General features: G+C 36.2%; 1 long non-coding RNA gene across 1 annotated transcript in view; it reads right to left on the bottom strand.

The window, feature by feature from the left end:
* LOC129145011 (uncharacterized) overlaps positions 1–6,676 on the bottom strand; it is a 73,183-nt gene extending 66,507 nt beyond the window's left edge. Inside the window, exon 1 of the long non-coding RNA XR_008549971.1 lies at positions 6,619–6,676. This is a non-coding gene — a long non-coding RNA (uncharacterized LOC129145011). The remainder of the gene's footprint in view (positions 1–6,618) is intronic.
* Positions 6,677–23,031: the final 16,355 nt, after the last annotated feature.

Genomic DNA, 23,031 nt, shown 5'->3' with positions numbered 1-23,031 from the left:
CCTGCTACAATTCAGATTGTTAAAATTGCCAGACATGCCAATATGTCTCCCATTATGCAGCACTTTGGTCCGGAAAATAACCTTTTGTTTTACAAACTTGTTCCCTTATTGAGAAAATAGAGAGGAATTGAAAACCTACGCATCCTTTAAAACATATTATTAAGAAAATAATGATCTAATAAAACATAAGCATGGTTTAAATATATCTTAAATTTATATTAAATGCCATGGGAAATATTGGAATTGATTTTAGAATTAAAGTGGTAATATTAAGGATGGGATTGTAGGAAGGAGAGTGCTGAACTATAGACACAAGGGTTAAATGCATAAAAATCAAGGTGAACCACCCAAAAAACACTTACTAGAATATGACCAAACTGAGTGAAGAGGAAGCATATGGGTGACTGGGCACTGGGGAACAGCTATATTCCTGCTTTGTTAACATTCTGCTAGTTCACTGTGCTTTGCATTCAGTTGCTAGGACTATAAGGCATGACACAGAAACCAATTGGGGAAAAATCAATAGTGCCCTTACTTTCCAATAGTTGATCACTAAATTGTGTCAGAACCATTTATAGTACTAGGGCAGACTATATTGCCTTCATCAGCAAATCAAACAATACTCTTTCTTTCTTTTTTTCTTTGATGTTTATAAATTATCTTTCATCTGTGTGATCACCATGTGATCACTAAAATATCAACATCAATGCATTGTGAAAGTAATCGGAATGTCCAATGATTTGATAAAATGCATACATTTTTCAAACAATAGCATTAGGATTATTTTGGTCCAAAGGGTTAGATTTTTAACAGTTTTCTTAGGTTGCTCAATAGAAAAGATAAATCCTGTGTGTTCTCCATGCTGATCTTTGGGCTTTCAGGAGGGGACTTTACTCAACTCCTGTCATTAGTGAAGAAATTTCATGTTCTGCTCCACCATTCACAAGTAATTCTGAGCTTCCAGTGGGTTCAAGGCCCTTTTACCTCAACCCCCATTCTTACTGCTATTCCATGCTCTAATCATGCTCTCTCCAGGTTGTGGTAGAATTCAGATATTTTGAAAGAGTAGAATTCACTTATTCTTATAATGGGGATGATAAGAAAATGGCTAGGTTTTTTGAGACTGTGTGATTTTAAGCAAGTTATTTTGCTAAGCCTTACTTTCCTCAGCTAAAAATATGGGGAATTAACAATTCCTTCCAACCTCTCATAATTCTGAATTTGTGAAAATGAATATAAAGTGCCTAGTAAAAATAAGCCATACCTGCAACACAAATGGTGATTATGATGATTTTCCCACTCTCAAATCATACACCCTCTATCACAGCTAACTTCATATTATGTTCAGCTATATCAGAATTGCTTGAGTACTTTATATTGCCAAGGTTATAAACTAATTTAAACAAATTTTCTAAATTTTGAATAGAGAATAATAAAACCTATTTCCTGTTCTGAAGGGAGCTGGGGAATTAGTAGAAAATACAATGTAGAAGTTAGTGGTATATGCTAGAGACATGAGTGTGGTAGAAGAACATGGAATATAGAAGTTCACTGTCTGGATTCAAAAATCTGCTCCACTATTGACCCCTGAGCTGATTAAACTATAGGTCTCCCTTTCTTGATCTCTGTAACTGGGACTTACTTTTGGAGAATTAAAAGTAGGATGAATATGTAAAATGTAGGCACTGTAGTAATGCCTCACACATAGAGTTAGCCACTGAATGGGAACAACAAATACCTAAAGAGTGAAGCAGATAATTGATGGGAACAGATCCAAAAGGATTTTTATGCAGAAGATAAGATTTGAAATGGACCTTAAGTGAAAGACCATTCTAGTATCATCTGCCTAGAACATATGAATGCTTAGTTGTTTTTTAATTTATCTTTTATTTCAGTGATTGATTTTATCTAAGTCAATATTATTTAGAAGGTCAGTAAGTCAGCAAAATTAAAAAAAAATCAGTTCAAACATAGTTAGATATTTGTGCCTTGTCCATAGCTAGACCAATAAATATTTGTGCTGAGCTGGAGACACAGGAACAGTGTGGACTTGGAAACTAACAACACTAGCTTTTGATGTCCCCAAACTCTGTGTCATATAGTTTTTGTTTGTCCAGATCTTGTCCCCACCTAGGAATAAACTTCTAGAAACATCATTTTTAAAAAGCTTAGTTCAAAAGTTCAAGGTTGACTTCTTAAAAAAAAAAAAAAAAAAGGAAAAAGAATGAATAAATCTAAGATCAATTAGGGTCAGTTTAGATACTTGCAACACCAAAGTGTACTAAGGGACCCCTCTGCTCTTAGGAGGGGATGAGTTACTTCCTCAACTCAATGGGAGCCAAGTGTTTGCAGGACTCTCTCCGGCTGGGTTGAGAACAGTTGTCTGGGAGGTTGGTCTGCACTTTGTGGCAGAGACAGCATGACAGGAATTACAGGACTCCTGTGATTGATTTCTCCCCTTTTTTTAAAGGGAGGAAAAAACAGTGTTCTAAGAGAGACACAAGGCTCAACAAGTTGAATTTGGGATTTATTCCCGGTATTACTTGGATTTTCAAGAATTTTTGGAAATCTTGCTTTTTTAGCCACAGCTCTCCTCAGCAATATGGGTTATTCGCCAAATTCATTTCAAGCTCTTGAATTTACAGTTAAAAGAGAAATAAAAAAGTCTTTCATTTGTTCTTAAACTGTTTATTTGGCTTGTAAAACCAATCATAATGTCTACCCAATAAAAAAAGAAATGCATAAACGTTATAACTCCAGAAAAGTTAACTGCTGAAGCCTGAAATGCCCACCCACCCCCCTCATCCCCCAGAGAAAGCCAGAAGTCATTTTAATGAGACAGAGTTTTCTCTTTGAACTTGGGAGGGTACAAGGAACAAACTTGAGGAGAAAATTCTCCCTTTTATCCTTTGCTAGAATTCTACCTCTTAGGACAGACTGTGGCAATGCTTGGGCTTGACCTAGCTGGTCTTTTAAGGCCTGAGTAGCTAACAGTTCTGTAGTTTTGGAGCACAAGGACACTGCCTAAAGCTAGTGTGGGGTGACATGTGGTGGTTTGGTATTGACTGTGGGTGTGCTTGAACCAGGCCCCTCCTCTACCCTGCTCTGGCTCAGGAGCACCACCTCTCACGTTGGCTAACAACCTCCCCTCACCCCCTCCAGGGCTGACTGCAGGCTGGCCATCTGTGAGTTTGGAAACACAGATACTAAAAAGGCTATGAAAAGGACTCCGCCTGCTCCATTAAATGCCCAGAGCAAGGCTGATATGCACAGAGTGGCAAAATCCTAACGGAAATGAGGCAAAACACAAAAGCCAACCCAACAAGGTGCATCACCTGATGCATTTCACGGCTACTAAGACCAGCACTGGCCATATGGGATCCAGTTTTGAAAAAAAAAAAAAGGACACAAATCAAGGGTTTTGTTTCTTCGGGTTTAAAAACTTTTCATCACTTTTTCCTCCTAGCATGAAAATACAACACTAACTACTTTACCAGGAGAAGCCAAAGTGTTTGAAAAATAATTTCACCCCCTGCCAACGCCTGCTATTGAGATCAGTGTCAGTTCTAATTTGTTTCTGACTCTCAAAATAGGTTTTTTTTTTTTTTTTCTCATTGGGGATTTTCTTCTTATGTGAAATACCAAGGCAGAGCATCTGTGACACCAACAAACAAATAAGTAAGTAAATTAAGTTTATATGTGGGAGCTATGCTCTTGAGGACCGCTTTCCTTCTGGACATGCTTACACTCTCCTTGGGGTGATTCATTTCACTCTGTGGAGAGAGGAGAGGACGCAGCCTACAGCTTGGTGGTTGGACTTTCCCAAGATGGGGCAGAGACCACAATTTTAGCTTCATCTTGAAATGACACACATTAAAATACATTCTTTTTATCTTCAAAACACAACTTTAAGTCTTCATCCCTTAATTCTTCATGTGGGGGGATCATTTTTATTACTCATCAAACCCTCTCTGTGACTCTTTTTACTAGCTACCTACCACGTTACTGAAACTGAAGCATCAACTTGCCAAAAAAAAAAAAAAAATCAAACAACACAGAAACACAAAACCAAACCAATCTCCAAAACAAAGTCAGAAAGGAGAATGCGATGGGTGCTCCCAACATGTTCTCAGCCTTCCATGTTGTGGGGGAACCTGAACCCCTCAATTCTCCCTCATTGATTGAAAGTATGTTCTTGATAGTGCAGCAGAGAAGTACCAGAATGAAAAGAGGCTCTTGGATTGACAAGGATGTATTTCTTCAGCTAACACATTGGAGCAATATTTTAGACTGGGATGGTTACACAGGGGTGTCAGCTGTAATAGCAAAGGAGCCCAGTCTTCTGTGCTTTTCTGGCACAACTCAACCACTTGTTCAAGTATGTCCTTGGGAAAGTGACTTAACTGCTCTGAGTCATATTTTCCTCGTGTACAAAATGACCGTAATAACCCTTGTTCTGTGTGTTTGCTGAGAAGAGGTAGTGAGGTCAAGAACGTCGAAAGCTTAGCACCATGCGTGGCACATAAAAAAGCCCAACTGATATGAGCTGTGATTGCACTGGGCTGAAGTCACAACTCATTGATGCCTTCTTGCAGAATATTCTTGCAGATCTATTTGCATTTCAAAACGCAAAGCAGTGGGATAGAGTTAGCTGAGCATTAGTTTCACAGAAGTGCTTTTAATCTCATTCCTGCACACATAATCTTTGCCAATTCACCAGCTTCTGCCTCTATTAAGCAACATGGCTTCCTCATACACCTCCCAGGATTATTTAGGGACTGAATGAGATGCCAAAATTAAATTACTCTCAGTTAGTATGGCTTTTCTCCCTGTACTTTTTTTTTTTTTAAAGATTTATTTATTCATGCATAGAAGAGCTGGGGTACAGGCCAGAGGTGTGAGGAGTGAGAAGATTCACCAGAGACAAAGTGGGGAGCAGAACAGGCAGATTGACTAAAATACACTGCTGAGGGGAGCAGTGGGCGAGACAGGAGAGGTCTGCTGCACCATGTGGGTCACCTTCCTGGCTGGGGATTGAACTTATGCTGCAGTGATTGTGAATAGTTTCACAGTACTGACACCTAACCCTTTGTGCCAAAAGTACAGGCCCTCCTCTACTTTTTATTTATATGGGCAGAGGTAGCTTTAAAACTCCCATGACTGATAAAGTCCTTTTATATATTTGCTTTGTGTCATCTTTTTAATGAACCTCTACAATAAATCAGAGTCACAAGAAAAAAAAGGTATCCTGAAACTACAATTAGTTGATTATTGTGTAACCACTTCTGTCAATGTGATTTGCAAGATGGGGACAAGAGAAGACTTACACAATCAGGTTAATGCAAGAACCCGATGAAAAAGTATACAACTGATGCTTAGAATAGTGCTTGACACACACTAAATGTTACTATAATTGCTAGCATTTTTATACTTGTGATTAAAATATGTTATTAACAGTCTTTAAACTTCATTTCACTACTTTGCTCAAATCACCACTCTTTTATAAAGCATTTTAGCACTAATTAGATACAGTTTGTGATACTAATTACATGGTTTCTTTGTCTATACTTGCTTTACCATATATGCTGTACTGTTTAATTTTATGTGTCAATTTGGCTAGGCTAAAGTATCCAGTTGTTTTGCTAAACATTAGTTGAGATGTCGCTGTGATTGCCATTTACATTATCCTCCATTATGTGGGTGAGATCTATCTACTCTCTTGAAGACCTTAACAGCATAAACAGGCATTCCAGAAAAGGAATTCTGACTTAAAACTGTACCATAATCTACTACTTGATTTTCCAGTCTGCTCAAAGGATTTTAGAATTAAGACTGAGATAGGAACTGTTACCTGAATTCCCAGTCTGCCAATCCAGCCATACTTATCAGACCCCACACTTGGGTGACTCAATTCCTTAAAATATATCTGTATCTATGTCCATATCCCTGTGTATGTATACATGCATGTATGCATGTTTGTATGTATATATCCATCTATATCTATCTCCTCTTATTGCTATTTTTCTGGAGAGCTCTGACATTGTATAGCTATGCTATGTTTCTTCAACTATAGCAGAGTTGGCAAAGTAGAGCTTACTTGCTAAGACCCTGATGCCACCTATGTTTGTAAATAAAGTTTTACTGAAACATAAACACGTATTGCCTGTAACTCCTTTTGTGCATTAAGTAGCAGAACTGAGTAGCTACCACAGATCTTATGACCCACAGAGCTTAAAATATTGGCTATCTGGACATTTATAGGAAAAGTTTACTGATACCTGCAATAAAGTAAAAGCTATATGACATTAGAGCACATGCCTCTTTTTGTAAGGGAAACTTTGTAAGCCTCAAGTATTGCTAAAACACTGCTAGAACAACCAAAAGAGCTGTTCCTGAAGAAAAAAAAAATGAATGAAATAAGTGACTTCTCATAATGATGCTTAAAATGTTTACCTGTGTATGGACAAAGCAGCTAAACACAATATTTTTGCTGAATGCATGAACTTACTGTTTTTCTTGTCTTATATCTCACTCTGGAACCTACAACAATATCCTATATTACTAAAAGTTTAATTACCACTTGAACCTATATTTTGCTCTTAGAAAATAATCACTCACCAACAGGGTGGAAGTAGGCTGACCTGAGAAATCAACATAAACCTTCTTTTGTAACAGAAGAATCTGTAAGTTCCTGGTAAGAGCAAATAAGAAACTCCTCAGAACATTTTCTCAATGATTATGTCCTAAGGACAGAAGTATACAAACAGAAACACTGGAATTTCAATTGCAAACCCTCCTGGTTGCTTAGGAAAAATTATGTTTTGCCTTCAAGTCCCAATTCACATGTCATTCAGTGACTTTCAGTCACTGAAACCTCCTCCCCATCTCCAACACCCCTTTCCTATACAAGTTTTTGTTTCCTTTGTTAATCCCTGTAGACTAGGACCTTCATGTTGCATTATAGTTACCTTTGTATCTTCTCCTCTTTTTTTTGGAGATGAACTGCTTGAAGGCAGCAATCATGTCTTATTTGCCTTTGTGTCTTCTGCGGGTAACTTAAAAATGTCTCCTGAAAGTAAAAGAAATAATAATTTTCATTAACCCTTGTGAGGGATACAGCACTGACATTACTTTTATGAATACTAAAATTCAATGAAGAACATTCAAGGTTCTTGGGAATGTAGTTAAAGTTTGGACGACAACTGAGGGCTAGAAATAATGCTTGATAAATGATAAGAAGAAATAGTATAGACAGAAAGCTCTGTAGTAGTTCAGGAAGCCAGTCTGGCTAGCTCACAGAAGGGGAGTGGTGGAAGATAAGACTAGAAAGTTTGGAAGACTGGGTGGAGCCAGATTAAGGATAATTTAGGAATGTGGGCTTTGTCCTATAGTAAGTTAATGGGAAACCACAGATGCTTTCTGTGCAGAGGAGTTAATACAACCAAAGATCTGGTTTAGGATTATTAATCTGGGAACAATACATGTAATGAATAGGGTATGGAAAAACAGGCGAAGACAGGGAGGGTAAAGGCTTGAAGGACTATGGCCATGATCTAGGATGCATGATAAAAGCCCAGGCCAGGCACTGGAAATGAAAATGAAGAGAAACAGAAGAAAGTTTAGTGGTAACCTCAAGCACCTTTTTTTTTTTTTTTAAAAAAAAAAGAGAATTAAATTCATTAGTGGAAAGTCATGATAAAAATGTGAATTATTCATAAGGTAAGGACACTGTCAAGAATCAAACAAGTTAGATATTGATCAGATATGATAAAATTACTATTTTCCTTAATACTCTGCATTCTTTAGTAAATGAGGAAAGAGATATTTACCCAGACCAAGTCAAAATTTTTCACAAATGTCCATGTAACGTGATTTGCCTAGTAATCTTTAGCTAGATATTATAAAAGAATTGTTTTAGTAGGACAGCACTCTAAAAATGGGGAAAGTATGGAGATCACATGTGGCTCCATTTCATAAATTCCAGGTTATGGACAGTTCAGATATTGAAAAAAAAATACTTCAGAACTTGAACAGAGTGCCAAACTGAGTTGGGATGTTATTGTCCTTGGTGTTGGATTAGCAACTGCCATAGTTAGGCAAAACTATCATTATAAAAGAATGCAAAAATTCTGTGTCTATAGAAATATGACATTCACTCTGTAGCTGAAACTCAGGCTTTGCCAAGTTGATGTGGTTTAAGATAATAACTAACTCAGTTCTTTTCTTCCTTTACCTCATTGCAAAGCTTTGTATATATCAAATAGTGTTCTTTTTTTTCTCTGTCTCTTTATCAGCTGGGAAATCCAAGAATACCATTCTTAGCCTTTGAGTAAGTTCTTAGTCATCTATGGAAGTCAGAGATAAAAAGCTTTGGAATATATTCATGACATTCATTTTTTCTTCCTCAACATCCCATAGCAATTTGAAGTGTCCTTTCTGCATTGTCATCATAAATGACAAGATCATAATCAGTCTGGAGTAGCAGCTCATCTCCTGGAGGGAAGTTTGTGATATAACATGTACCTTAACTAGAGTATGGAAGCTGTGGCTGTTTATCCAATAGCTACTCTCCTCTTGGGGTAGGTGGTGCAGAGGGACTCAGGTAAATTTCTTTGCAGACTGAGGTAAGAGAAGCACAGAATTGGCAGTCAAGCTGGCCAGAATCCTGACTCATTCTAGACCATCTAAGAGTCCTGTCCTGCATGAGTTTGCCAGGGCTGCCATTACAAGGCACTACAGACTGGGTGATTTAAACAACAGAAATTTATTCTCTCACACTCCCAATGGCTAGAAGTCCAAAATTAGGTTGGTTTCTTAGGAGACCTCTCTCCTCGGCTTGGAGAGGGTCATCTATTCCCAATGTCTTCACAAGGTCTTCCCTTTGAAACTGGGCCCAAATTACCTCTTATAAGAACATCATTCACACTGGTAAACTTAATTACCTCTTTAATGATCCTGTCTCCAAATAACGTCACATTCGAGGTATGGAGGTAAGGGTGTTAGGATTTCAACATATAAATTTTGGAATGACTCAATTCAAACATTACATGTACCCTTAGACACATTTCTCAGCCTTTCTGTGTCAAGGTCATTTATTTGGAATAAACGGACACACATCTGAAGAACTGCAGGTGTTGACTGGGTGGTAAAGATCAAGTCAGATATCACCCAGAGGTCTTTGCCTCAGCATAAACATAGACATAGAAATCTTTGTTTTCCACCTTTAAAGCAAAGTTTGTTGTTTTTTAAAATAACACTAAGCTTATTTGACATATTCATATTCAAAGTTTATAATTAAAAAAAAATCTTGTGTTTCTCAGTGGAACTGCCAAAAGTAGCATATTACAAATACAGGGCTATTTATCTAAGTTGGCTCTATGAAAACAAGATTTATTAGAATGCTCACACTTGGAGATTATTGCAAACCAAGATGGTATCGTAGCCCTAAATGCCCCAAAACAAACAAATAGATCAAAAAGTTGTGGTATATTTACACAATAGAATATTACTCAGCAATCAAAAAAGACAAACTCATGCAATTTGTGGCAACATGGATGGAGCTGGAAGGGATTATGCTAGCCAAAATAAGTCAGAAGGGAAAAGATAAATATCAGATGGTCTCATTTATATGTGGAATATATAGAAATGAAACAAAATGTCAAGAAAAAATCCAAGTTAGAAAGAAAATTGACTATAAATCTGAGGCATACAGTAAGGGAGGGGGAGGGAGGGGTGTGAAAACAAGGGAGGGAAGAACACAAAGGAATGTGGTGATGATTCACAGGTGATACAGTGGTGGGAGAACTATGGGGTCTATAAAGATATAAGAAAAAAATTTTAATTAAATAAATAAAAACACAGCGATCTTCCTGCCTCTACTTTGTTCCTTATCTCCTGTTCTATTTGAGAATGTGCCTGCCTCGTGATCACTGATCTTGGTCTTTCCTTGTTTCATCCGAGGACTGAATCCTACCTAATAAAGCTTAGGCTTCAAGGACCATACCTGCCATGGCAGTTTGCCCTTCGCTCCAGACAAGACTTGCCAGAAACTCTGAGAACAGTTGGGACAGGATGGGAAGAAGGGAGAGAGAGGATGAAAAAGAAAGAAGATGGAATGAAAATGCCAGGGGAAATGAGACAGAAGAGATGGTGATAAAAGGATAAAGGAAAAGACAGGAGACAAGGAAGAGGGAGGGAGAATCGGCCATGGAGTAGTTTCTCATTATTCTTTTCCTGTGAGTTACAAGAGTGCAGGTTTTTTTTTTTTTTTTTTTTTTCTCATTTACTTAAACCCCATTTAGTGGGGGTCGCAATTGTATGGGGAATATAAAAATAAAATTTATAATAAAAAAAAAAAGAATGGTTTTGGTCCCACACTCTTTAGAGAAGTTGCAAAATTTTGACTCAAGAGAACATGACTAAAATTGTTTCAAAGAAGAAATGTTATGATGATGCTCTTGGCTATGAAAACGCCAAGGTGAGGTTAGTTCAGGGAGAGATTTAATGGAATAACCACACCTTCCCACAGTCTCTGAACTGACACAGCAGCTATGCTGCTAAAACAGACCACACAAAGCTCCCCAGAAGGTGGTGACCCAAGAGCTTCACAAATAAGAATGATCTGTGACTGCCAGTCATGCTGAAAAGAAATGAAAATTCTTTGAAAAGAAAAATTAAGGCTGTGTTGTCAATTCTCTAATCCTGGATCAGAGTATTTTGATAATCACATAAGGAGTAAATTTCATATTTTTGTTCAAAATTTTAAGTGGAAATCCAAACAAAATTTTCTTAATGTTCGAGACAAACATCTACCCATCTCAACACATCTCCCACTTCATTTACTCCCCACACTACTACATCTAACACAGTAAGGACCGAACAGGGGTCTTTACTTAAAACAAGAATTACCCTAACTTTAAAAGCTCCAACAAATTAGATCTTGTATATTCCAAAGATGGATTTTTAGTTACAGTTTCAGCAAATGTGAACTAAGTTCTAGGCTGGGAACTAAGGAGATAGTCCTCCTTAAATGAATTAGAATAAAGTTTTTAAGGTGCTGTCATTATTACTTCTACTCCAATAAAGAATCTATATTTTAAGAATCTGAAGTATTTGTAATTAAATATAAAAACAATGATGATCAATGTTACATTTAAGATTGGGCAAATTATACTAGAGTACAACTAACTAAGCTTCCTCCTTAGCAACCCCCCACCCCCACCCCTAGCCAAGCACATAACAAGATTGCCCATTTAAATGGACTTTTCTACTTCAGGGCTGGAAAGTGTTGTGGGTACAACCACTTAAGGAATCTTCAGGGTGGGTGCAGCTGGTACAAGATATTTCCAGTCACTCAAACATGCTTGGAGGGCAATTTGTCCTTTGTCTACTACTATAGAAATGGTCACAACTGAGCTTCATGTAACCAACTCAGCACATTAATGATTTCTCTTCATTTACTTTGTAAATCATATGAGCTGATACCCATTGCTCACAGCTAGAGCCTCCCACCAACATTTCTGTTTTTGCCGTTGCATTTATTGTATGCTTACCCAGAGTTTGTTATACTTGCTCCAAATTATGTTTGTGCCAACTGTACTTGTTCCTGTAATTAAGTAGTGCGTAAAACAATAAAATAGGAGCCCTGAAGGAGAGTTGCAATTTCTCTGAAAACTACACCGAAGGCTTTGGAAAGCCTTGAAAAGGAGGGTCACTACAAATATTTCTGTTAAATTAGTGTGGGCAAGATGATTGTAAAAGATTAGGAGAAACTATAAACATCTAGAAGGATTCTGGATTCACAACATTATGCATGTTTCTATGATTTGGCCTTACTTTAAAGGAACCAAAATTGAGAAATCAGAGATGATGCATTATGGGTGTGAGTGTATGAGAAAGGCTACATGGAATTTCAATCTGGTGGCTCATGCACAAAGAAAAGGCATGGGTCCACAAGAGAAAGATTGGAGAGTGTCTATGTGTCAGGTTGAAATAAAAAGTTCAAGCTATAAATGTACCCACTTTTGTGTTTCTCTCCATATAGCTCTTCCATGAACCCATCAGCTACAGTTCCAGTTACCTTCACATTAATATGTGGAAATGACCTAAGTTTATGGTGTATGCAGCAAAAAGATAGACTGGTTTATACTATAATAAAACTCAGCCATTTTGAATAGGACACACCTTTTCTCAAAATCTTGATTTCTTATTTATAAAGATGGAACCATAATGCCTGTCAAGCTTATGTGGAGGTTTTTTGAGTTGTAAAAGAAAATCTTCATAAATTTCAAAATACTAAAAAATGTGAGGCAAAACTACCTATGGAGCTTTAACTTCCTATTGGTAGGATATGCATTGTCTCTCCCTGATGATAATGATATTGAATATCTTTTCATGTTCCTGTCAGTCACCTACATGCCTTCTCTGGAAAAGACCTTCTGCCTTCAGACCTTCTGCCAATTTTTTAAATTGGATTGTTTAATACTTTTTTTTTTTTTGCTCTTGAGTTGTATGAGTTGTCTATATATGTTGTATATTAATCCTTTATTTGATATATGATTTGCAAATATGTTCTCCCTTTCAGTAGGTTGTCTTTCATTTTGTTGATGGCTTCCTTTGCAGTGCAGAAACGTCTTAGTTTGTTGTAGTTCCAGCATGCTTATTTGTGCTTTACTTTCCCTTTGCTTTTGAAGCCAGATTAAAAAAAATATTGCCAAGGGCCTCCCCGGTGGTGCAGCGGTTGAGCACTGGAATGCGAAGCTGCTCGCAGCCTCTGCAGCACCGGTTCGATCCTTGGCTACAACCCGGCCACCGGAGGAGGGTCCCACATGGCCCGCAGACCTCTCCTGCCGCCCGCTGCTCCCCTCAGCAGTGTACTTCGGACCTTCTGCCTGTTCTGCTGCCTGCTCTAGCTCTGGTGAATTCTCTCACCCTCCCATGCTTCTGACTGTACCCAGTGCTTGTATAAATAAATAAATAAATAAACAAAAAAAAAAAGGCAAAAAAAAACCCCACAAAAACTATAAAAAAAAAATATATTGCCAAGGCCCATGTTAAAGAACTCACTGCCTATGTTTTCTTCTAGGAGTTTTATGGCTTCAGGTCATACCCTTTTAAGTCTTTTATCCAATTTGAGTTAATTTTTGTGTGTTGTATAAGAAAAAGTGTTTCAGTTTCATTCTTTCACGTGTGGCTGTCCACTTTTCCCAAAATAACTTATCGAAGAAACTGTCTTTCCTCATTGTTATATTTTGGGTTTCTTTGTTGTACATTAATTAACTGTAAGTATGGGTCTATCTGTAGCCTCTTTATTTTGTTCCATTGTTTTATTTCTCTGCTTTTAATTGGCTTTTAATGCCAATACTATACTGTTTTGATTATTATAGCATTCTGACATAGTTTGAAATAAGGCAGAGTAATAACCTTTAACTTTGCTCTTCCTTTCCAAGATTGTCTTGTTTATTGATTGGAGTCCTCCATGATTCCACACAAATTCTGAGATTTTAATTTTTGTGATAATGCCAATTTGACATTGATAGGAATTGCACTGAATCTAGATTGCTTTGGGGTATATGGACATTATAAAAATATTAATTCCTCCAATAGATGACATGTTGATCCTTCCATTTCTTATGTCTTCTTCAGTTTCTTTCATCAATGTCATGTGGTTTGCAGTATACAATTCTTTCACATTTTTGGTTAAATTTATTGTTATGTATTATATTCTTTTTGATACAATTGTAAATAGGATTGCTTTCTTAATTTCTCTTTCTGATAATTCACTACTAAGATATAGGAATATGACAGATTTTTTAATATTGATGTTGTATCCTGCTACTGCTAAAGATTTACTGATTAGTTCTAGAGGGTTTTTTTTTAGTGGAGTATTTAGGGTTTCTATATATGTCATTATATCTATAAATAGTGACATTTTAATTCTTTCTTTCCAATCTGGATGCATTCTATTTCTTTGTGTTGCTGAATTGCTCTGATTGGGATTCTAACATTATGCTGGATAAAAGTGATGATAGTGGGCATACTTGTCTTGTTCCTGATCTTAGGGGACACCTTTCAGCTTTTCACCATTGAGTACATTTATTTATTTATTTATTTATGAAAATGCAGCTTTAGGTTTTCTTTTTTTTTTTTTAGTTATTAGCTTTATTTTTTTAATTTAAATTCTATTTTTATACTCCCCATACAATTACAACCCCCTTATTTTGACCCCAAGCCCTTCTTTCTCCACCCCCCACCCCCCATAGAGTGTCTCTGGTTTATAGTTGTTTGTTGATTTTGATATTTTCTTTCTTATACTTATTCTTTTTCCTGGTCCCTTATTTAAGTTTTCTAGATTCCTGCTATGAGTGAGACCATCCGGTATTTTTCTTTTTCTTTCTGGCTTATTTTGCTGAGCATGATCCCTTTCGCGCCATCCATGTTGCTGCAAATTGCATGTGTTTATCTTTTTTGAATGCTGAGTAATATTCCATGGTGTATATATACCACATCTTCTTGATCCAGCCATCTATTTTTGGGCATTTGGGTTGTTTCCAAAGCTTAGCTATTGTAAATAGTGCTGCTATAAACATAGGGGAGCAGGTGCTCTTTGGAATGGATGTTTCTGTGTCCTTTGGGTAAATACCTAGGAGTGGAATTGCTGGATCATATGGAAGCTCTATTTTAGTAGGTTAAGAAATCTCCACACAGCTCTCCATAGTGGTTGGACCAGTTTGCACTCCCACCAACAGTGCAGGAGAGTTCCTTTTTCTCCACAACCTCACCAACATTTGTTGTTGCTATTTTTTTTAATATGTGCCATTCTCACTGGTGTAAGATGGTATCTCATTGTAGTTTTGATTTGCATTTCCCTGATTACAAGTGATGTTGAACATTTTTTCATATGTCTGTTGGCCATTTGCATTTCCTCTTTGGAGAAGTTTCTTTTTAGCTCTTCTGCCCATTTTTGACTGTATTATTTTCTTTGTTTTTGTTGAGTCTCATCAGCTCTTTGTAGATTTTTGTGATCAGTCCTTTATCATTAGTGTTGTGTGCAAAACTGTTCTCCCAGTGGGTGGGGTTTCTCTTTGTTTTGGTTATTGTCTCTTTTACTGTGCAGAAGCTCTTTAATTTGATGTAGTCCCAGCTGTTGATCTTTGCCTTCACTATCACTGCTTTGGGTGATGTGTCTGTAAAGATATCTTTGATGTGCATATCATGTAGTTTTTCGCCTATATTTCCTTCTGTGTATTTTATGGTTTCAGGTCTTATGTCTAGTTCTTTAATTCATTCTGAGTTGGCTTTTGTGCATGGTGTTAGGTAGTAGTCAAGCTTCATTCTTTTGCATGTAGCGACCCAGTTTTCCCAGCACCATTTATTGAACAAACTTTCTTTGCTCCAATGCATATTTAAATGTGAACTTTCATATACAGTCTGCAATATGTGGAGGTACATTACCTCTACACCCACTTTGTTAAGAACTTTTATTGTAAATGAATGTTAAATATTGTCAAGTGCTTTTTCATTAATTTACAGATGTTAAATCAGCCTTCCATCCCTAGAATAATCCTACTTGATCATGACACATAATGCTCTTAATGTATTGTTCAATTTGGCTCATTGCTATTGTGTGGAAGACTTTTTCATCTTTGTTCATTGGGACTGTTGGCTTGTAATTTTTTTTTTCTTCTTTGCATTTTTGTCTGGTTTTGGTATCAGGGCAATGTTAGAATGGGTTTGAAAGTATTTCCTCCTCTATTTTTTGGAAGATTTTGACAGGATTTATATTAATTTTTCCTTCAACATTTGGTAGACTTCCTCATTGAAGCTCTCTGCTGGACTTTTGCTAGTTGGGAAACTTTTAATTACTGATTAAATTTCTTTAGTAGTATACAGTCTTTCAGATTTTTTATTTTGATGATTCAATCTTAGAAGACTATGTTTCTAGGAATTTATCCATTTTTTCTAGCTTGTCTGATTTATAGGTATACAGTTGTTCAGAGTAGAATCTTATGATCCTTTGCATTTCTCTCATATTAGTTGCAAGGTATGCTCTTTTTCTTCTCATTTTATTTGAATTCACTCTCCTTTTTGTTGATGAGTTTGTCAATTTTGCTCTTATCCAAAGTCTGGCACTTAATTTTATTGATCTTTCCTATTGTCTATTTAGTCTGTGTTTCATTTATTTCCATCTGATCTTTGCTATTTGTTGCCTTCTAGTAACTTTAGACTGTTCTTTTTTTCTAGTTCTTTGAAGTGTAAAGTTAGGTTCTTATATTTGAGATTTTCTTCTTGATGCATGTATTTATTACTATGAGTGTCCTTCTTAGAAAACTGCTTGTGCTAGACACATAAATTTTTGTATGTTGATATTCCATTTTAATTTGTTCCAAGGTATTAATTTTATTTTGATTTTGATTTCTTTATTGACCCAGGTTGTTCAGTAGAATTTTATTTATTCTCTTTATATTTGTGAATTTTCCAATATTATTCTTACAACTGATTTCTAGTTTTATACCACTGTGGTCAGGAAAAATCCTTAATAGGATTTTAATCTTTTAAATTTATTAAGTCTTGCTGTGTGGTCAAAAATATGATCTATCATGAATAATGTTCCTTGTGCACTTGAAAAGAATGTGTATTCTATTGCTTTTGGATGGAATGTTCTGTATATATCTACTAAGTCCATCTGGTTTAATGTGTTATTTAAAGTCAATGCTTCTTTATTGATTTCCTGCCCATTGGTATAAGTGGTATATTAAGATCTGCTATTATCATGTTACTATCTATTTTAGCTCTGTTAATATTTGCTTTATATATTTAGGTGCTTCTGTATTGAATGCATACATATTTATGAATCTTAGATCCTCTTGTTGGATGGATCCCTTTATCATTACTGATATTTTTTATTAAAGTCTTTGCTGAAAGTTAATTTTGTCTGATGGAAGTATAGCTATCTTGGTTTTCTTTTGATTTCTATTAGCATGGTGATTCTTTCTATTCCTTCACTTTCAGTTTCTGTGAGTCCTTAGTGTGAAGTGAGTATCTTGTAGGCAGGATATATTTGTCTTTTAAACTTAACAATGACTCTTAGAGATTATTTCTCATCGTCATACATAACTCTATATCATCTTATTTAATAGCTTTACTAACAATCTACTGCTTTTCCATTGATGAATATATAATTTGTTTCATTTTTTTAGTTATTCTAGTAATACTGTAATAAATTCATTGTGTATATGCACATATATGCCCCAGCATGTATGCACATGTGTGCGCACCCCCCCCCCCAGTTTGTAACTAATCACATACATAGAATGAATTCCTAGGAAAGAAATCTGGGTTCAAAGTATTTGACTCTAGAAAGCAAAGGAACTGGCTCACTTAATTTATTTTTCAGTTTTAATGATGTTAGAGATGATTAGCCCGGTCCAAAAAAAAAAAAAAAAAAATCAGTGGATTTTGTTTCCCCTTAATGTCAAAATTCTAAATTAAAGGCACTTGGCACTTAAGGTAGAATAACACCAGAAAACCAGTTGAGCTCTGTACCTTTTGGAGCCTTCTGGTTCTCACATAAGAAGGACTTCTTGATTTTTTTTTGCAAAAAATATTAATTATTAATTTTCTTCAGCTTTCCCTCTCTCCCTGCATCACTTTTTGTATAGTTTTAGGATGACAAGAATTATGAAGAAATTTAAATGCAGCTATACATTTAATAAAAAAGATATATTCACACTTGGGAATATTAATGTGTATAAATAAAATAAGAACTACAAGTATAATGTCTACTTCGATTGAATGAAAGTAGTTTAAAATATGTCATCAACATGAGTTAAAATTCGTACAGAAACTAATTTATCTATTAATAGTCACAGTGAGTTCTTGGGAAAATTCACTTGGAGATTTTTTAAAAAGCTTACTTATTATTAAGAACAGTTTTCATAGTTATTAGCCTAGAGTGATATCTATAAACAAATGGAAAAAACCAATAAAAAATTATTTCATCTGAATCTACTGCTTAAATACATAAATTGCCATTTGTTTATATGCATTTTCTGCTCTTGTTGTTCATTATAATCATCAAGAGCTTTTTTTTTTTTTTTTTTTTTTTTATAAATTTTATTGTTATATTCCCCATACAATTGCCGCCCCCCATTCTGACCCCAATCCCTCCCCTCCCGCCCCCGCCCCCCTAAAAGTGTCTCTGGTTCATAGTTTTTTGTTGATTTTGATTTTCACTTTCTTATAGTTTTTCATTTTCCTGGACCATTATTTAAGTTTTCTAGATTCCTGCTATGAGTGAGACCATCCGGTATTTTTCTTTTTCTTTTTGGCTTATTTCGCTGAGCATGATCCCTTCCAGCGCCATCCATGTTGCAGCAAATTGCATGTGTTTATCTTTTTTGAATGCTGAGTAATATTCCATGGTATATATGTACCACATCTTCTTGATCCAGTCATCTATTTTTGGGCATTTGGGTTGTTTCCAAAGCTTAGCTATTGTAAACAGTGCTGCTATAAACATAGGGGTGCAGGTGTTCTTTGGAATTGATGTTTCTGTGTCCTTTGGGTAAATACCTAGGAGTGGAATTGCTGGGTCATATGGAAGCTCTATGTTTAGTAGGTCCAGAAATCTCCACACAGCTTTCCACAGTGGTTGGACCAGTTTGCACTCCCACCAACAGTGCAGAAGAGTTCCTTTTTCTCCACACCCTCGCCAACATTTGTTGTTGCTAGTTTTTTTAATATGTGCCATTCTCACTGGTGTAAGATGGTATCTCATGGTAGTTTTGATTTGCATTTCCCTGATGACAAGTGATGTTGAACATTTTTTCATATGCCTGTTGGCCATTTGCATTTCCTCTTCAGAGAAGTTTCTTTTAAGCTCTTCTGCCCATTTTTTGACTGGATTATTTTCTTTGTTGTTGTTGAGTCTCATCAGCTCTTTGCAGATTTTTGTGATCAGTCCTTTATCATTAGTGTTGGGTGCAAAAATGTTCTCCCAGTTGGTGGGGTTTCTCTTTGTTTTTGTTATTGTCTCTTTTGCTGTGCAAAAGCTCTTTAATTTGATATAGTCCCAGCTGTTTATCTTTGCCTTCACTATCACTGCTTTGGGTGATGTGTCTGTAAAGATGTCTTTGATGTGCAAATCACGTAGTGTTTCGCCTATATTTCCTTCTATATATTTTATGGTTTCAGGTCTTATGTCTAGTTCTTTAATCCATTTTGAGTTGATTTTTGTGTATGGTGTGAGGTGGTGGTCAAGCTTCATTCTTTTGCATGTAGCGACCCAGTTTTCCCAGCACCATTTATTGAACAAACTTTCTTTGCTCCAATGCATAGTCTTTGCTCCTTTGTCAAAGATTAGTTGACCATAAATCTGTGGGTTTATTTCTGGATTTTCTATTCGATTCCATTGGTCTGTATGTCTGTTCTTGTTCCAATACCATGCAGTTTTGATGATTATGGCTTTGTAGTATAGTTTGAAGTCTGGGAGTCTGATGCCTCCATTCCCTTCTTTTTTTTTCAGGAGAGCTTTGGCTATTCGGGGTTTTTTGTGATTCCATATGAATTTCATCAATAATTTTTCTATTTCTTTGAAGAATGACATTGAAATTTTGATTGGAATAGCATTGAATCTGTATATTGCTTTTGGAAGGATGGCAATTTTAATAATGTTTATTCTTCCAATCCATGAGCAGGGGATGTCTCTCCATTTCTTTGTGTCTTCTTCTATTTCTTTTAACAGTGTTTTATAGTTTTCTTTGTATAGGTCCTTTACCTCTTTTGTTAGATTTATTCCCAAATATTTGATTTTTTTTGTTTCAATAACAAAAGGGATGGTCTTTTCGATTTCTTCTTCTTCAGATTTATTGTTTGTGTATAGGAAGGCTACTGACTTTTGCGTGTTGATTTTGTATCCTGCCACTTTACTGAACTGATTGATGAGTTGAATTAGCTTTTCTGTGGAGTTTTTGGGGTTCTCTATGTATAATATCATATCGTCTGCAAATAGTGATAGTTTGACTTCTTCTTTTCCTATTTGGATTCCTTGGATGTCTTTCTCTTGTCTTATTGCCCTGGCTAGGACTTCCAGTATTATATTGAAAAGCAATGGTGAGAGTGGACATCCTTGTCTTGTTCCAGATCTTAATGGAATTGCTTTCAGCTTTTCACCATTGAGAATGATACTGGCTGTTGGCTTGTCATAGATGGCCTTTATGATGTTGAGGTATGTTCCTTGTATCCCAAGAACTTCAAGGGCTTTTATCATGAATGGGTGTTGCACTTTGTCGAAAGCTTTCTCAGCATCTATTGATATTATCATATGGTTTTTATATTTCTTTTTGTTGATGTGTTGGATAACGTTGATTGATTTTCGGATGTTAAACCATCCTTGTGCCCCTGGAATGAATCCAACTTGGTCGTGGTGAATTATCTTATGGATACATTGTTGGATTCTGATAGCTAAAATTTTATTGAGGATTTTTGCATCAGTGTTCATTAGGGAGATTGGCCTGTAGTTTTCCTTTTTTGTGTTGTCCTTGTTCGGTTTTGGTATTAGTGTAATGTTGGCTTCATAGAACGTGTTTGGTATTGTCCCTTCCTTCTCAATTTTTTGGAAGAGTTTGTGAAGGATAGGCACTAATTCGTCTCTGAATGTTTGGTAGAATTCATTTGTAAATCCATCAGGTCCTGGGCTTTTGTTTTTGGGGAGGTTTTTGATTACCATTTCAATTTCGCTAATTGTAATTGGTCTGTTTAGGTGTTCTATTTCTTCTTTATCTAGCTTTGGGTGATTGTAGAGTTGTAGGAATTGGTCCATCTCCTCTAGATTGTTAAACTTGTTTCCATATAACTGTTCATAGTAGTTACTGATTATTCTTTTGATTTCTGCTGTGTCCGTTGTGGTTTCTCCTCTTTCATTGATGATCCTGTTTATTTGTGCTTTCTCCCTTTTTTCCTTTGTGAGCCTGGCTAGGGGTTTGTCTATTTTATTGATTTTTTCAAAGAACCAGCTCTTGGTTTCATTGATCTTTTGGATTGTTTTTTTAGTTTCAATTTCATTTATTTCTGCTTTGGTTTTTATTATTTCTTTTCTTCTACTGGTTTTGGGGTTTTTTTGTTGTTCTTTTTCTAGATCTTTGAGCTTCGAGATTAGGTTGTTTCTTTGCGTTCTTTCTTGTTTCTTTCATCAAGAGCTTTTTTAAAAATTTGAATGTTCAACTGAACCATTAAATCAGAACTGCAGGTTGAGGGAGTTGAGTGTTAGGCATCCACATTTTTTTTAAGTTTTGCTGGTTACTTTAATATGCAGTCCAGGAATAAAACTGCTTGTTACAGGAGGAAGAATTTAGAATGAAATTCTCTCTGATAAATATCAGGGCACTAAAGTAATGAGTTGAGACTAATCATCTCTCTCATTGCAATGGAAAACACTCTAGGATTCTGTTCCATTTTTTTTTTTCTGGGACTTTTAATGAACTCAAGGATGCAAAATGGAACAGAGATACTTAAGGAGAGTATTAGTGAGGCCTTTTTAGAGAGAGATGATGCTATGCAGAGTCTTCATTTTCTTTCTGTGAACTGGCATGGTCGGTGCTACCTAGTGCCTCAAACATAGAGAGGGGGACTTCAACAGCTCTACCTAAAGAGTCTTGAGGTATGTTTCCTGCCATTGGGAGATAGAAGAGCACTTGTCTGACCCATACACAAGAAAGCTTTAGCAAACATAAAAAGGGATATGTTTTCTACCAGTCAACTGACCTGTTGGTGGAATTAACAGTGCTGTTGTATGAAGATCAGCCTTTCTCTGAGTTTGACAGAGCAAGGAAACCATAAATATTCTTGCAGAGAATGACAGTGATATGGGAGGGGAATTCTGTATTTCCTGACCAACACAGTTGGCAGCAGAGGCTAGCCAAACATATCAGAAAGAGGTTGGTGGTATATCCTAGAAAATCTTTCTGGATCAGCAGAAGAGCAGAATCCTCAAATAGTTCACAAACACCAAACATGAGAAAAAGGAGTCAGCTAAAATTAGCTTCTAGCACTGCATTTTAACCAACTTCCAGATAAAGAGCATGAAGCCATCAAGCTCAAATGAAAATCAGCTTATTATTTGTCTTCACTTCACTTCTCCTGTAGCAATACTAAAGAAGAAGTAGTAAATACAGAAATAAATGAACAGAAAGGGGGAAGTAAAACCATCCAGGTCCCCTTTCTCATTGCAGGCTGTCATTTTGAAGTCTGCCAGGCTGAGGAAGAAGAGTAAATGCTAAGTGCAGCCTAATTGACACACTTTCCCTGTAATTCTTGAACTTACACAACACAGCAGAAAGTAGACTGAGTTCTAGCTAAATGATATTCTAATTAATGATTTAGTCTTGACATGACATACTTATCCCTTTACCTATTAGGTATTTGTGCCTTTGACCCCCTAATGTCTTCCTTCTTTTTAATCTGTTTTTCACTACCAGAGTTTTTTTTTTTTTCATCTCCTTCTTGATGCTAGTAGCTGATTTCTCCTCAACTGTTTTTTTTTTCCCCAGTTTTATTAAGAAACAATTGACATACATCACTGTATAACTTTAAACAAACAGCATGATGATTTGATTAAAATCTTTCTTGAGAAAATGGATTTCTCATTTGCTTCCCACTTTGATGAACAGTGGTATTTCCCAATGGGCCCTTCATATATCCAAGTCTCACCCTCTCTGCACTGCCAACCTTCACCCACAGCGAGGCATGTCTCATCATGGAATAAAACAGTACAGTTAATTAGTTGTTTTATTTTCCAGCTTGTTTTGTTAGCATTTTTGAGATGGAGGCAAACAACAAAGAGCAACACAGTTTATAGAGCTCATTAGTGAAGCATAACAGTACCCACTAGGATGGAACTAGAGGAGCCTGTGAGCTCATCCAAATTATAGAGTTCAAATTTAGTTTTATTTGCATGGATGGATTGTGTGTTCAGTGGAACTCACTGGATCAAGTCACAAAATCGGTCACCTTCATTTCTACATGGCTACTTTC

The sequence above is a fragment of the Talpa occidentalis genome, unplaced genomic scaffold (assembly GCF_014898055.3).
Source record: "Talpa occidentalis isolate TD23 unplaced genomic scaffold, MPIMG_talOcc4v2.1 talOcc4.8, whole genome shotgun sequence".
NCBI lineage: Eukaryota > Metazoa > Chordata > Mammalia > Eulipotyphla > Talpidae > Talpa > Talpa occidentalis.
Note: the sequence above shows the minus strand (reverse complement) of the source record. Positions and strands in the feature narration are given on the sequence as shown.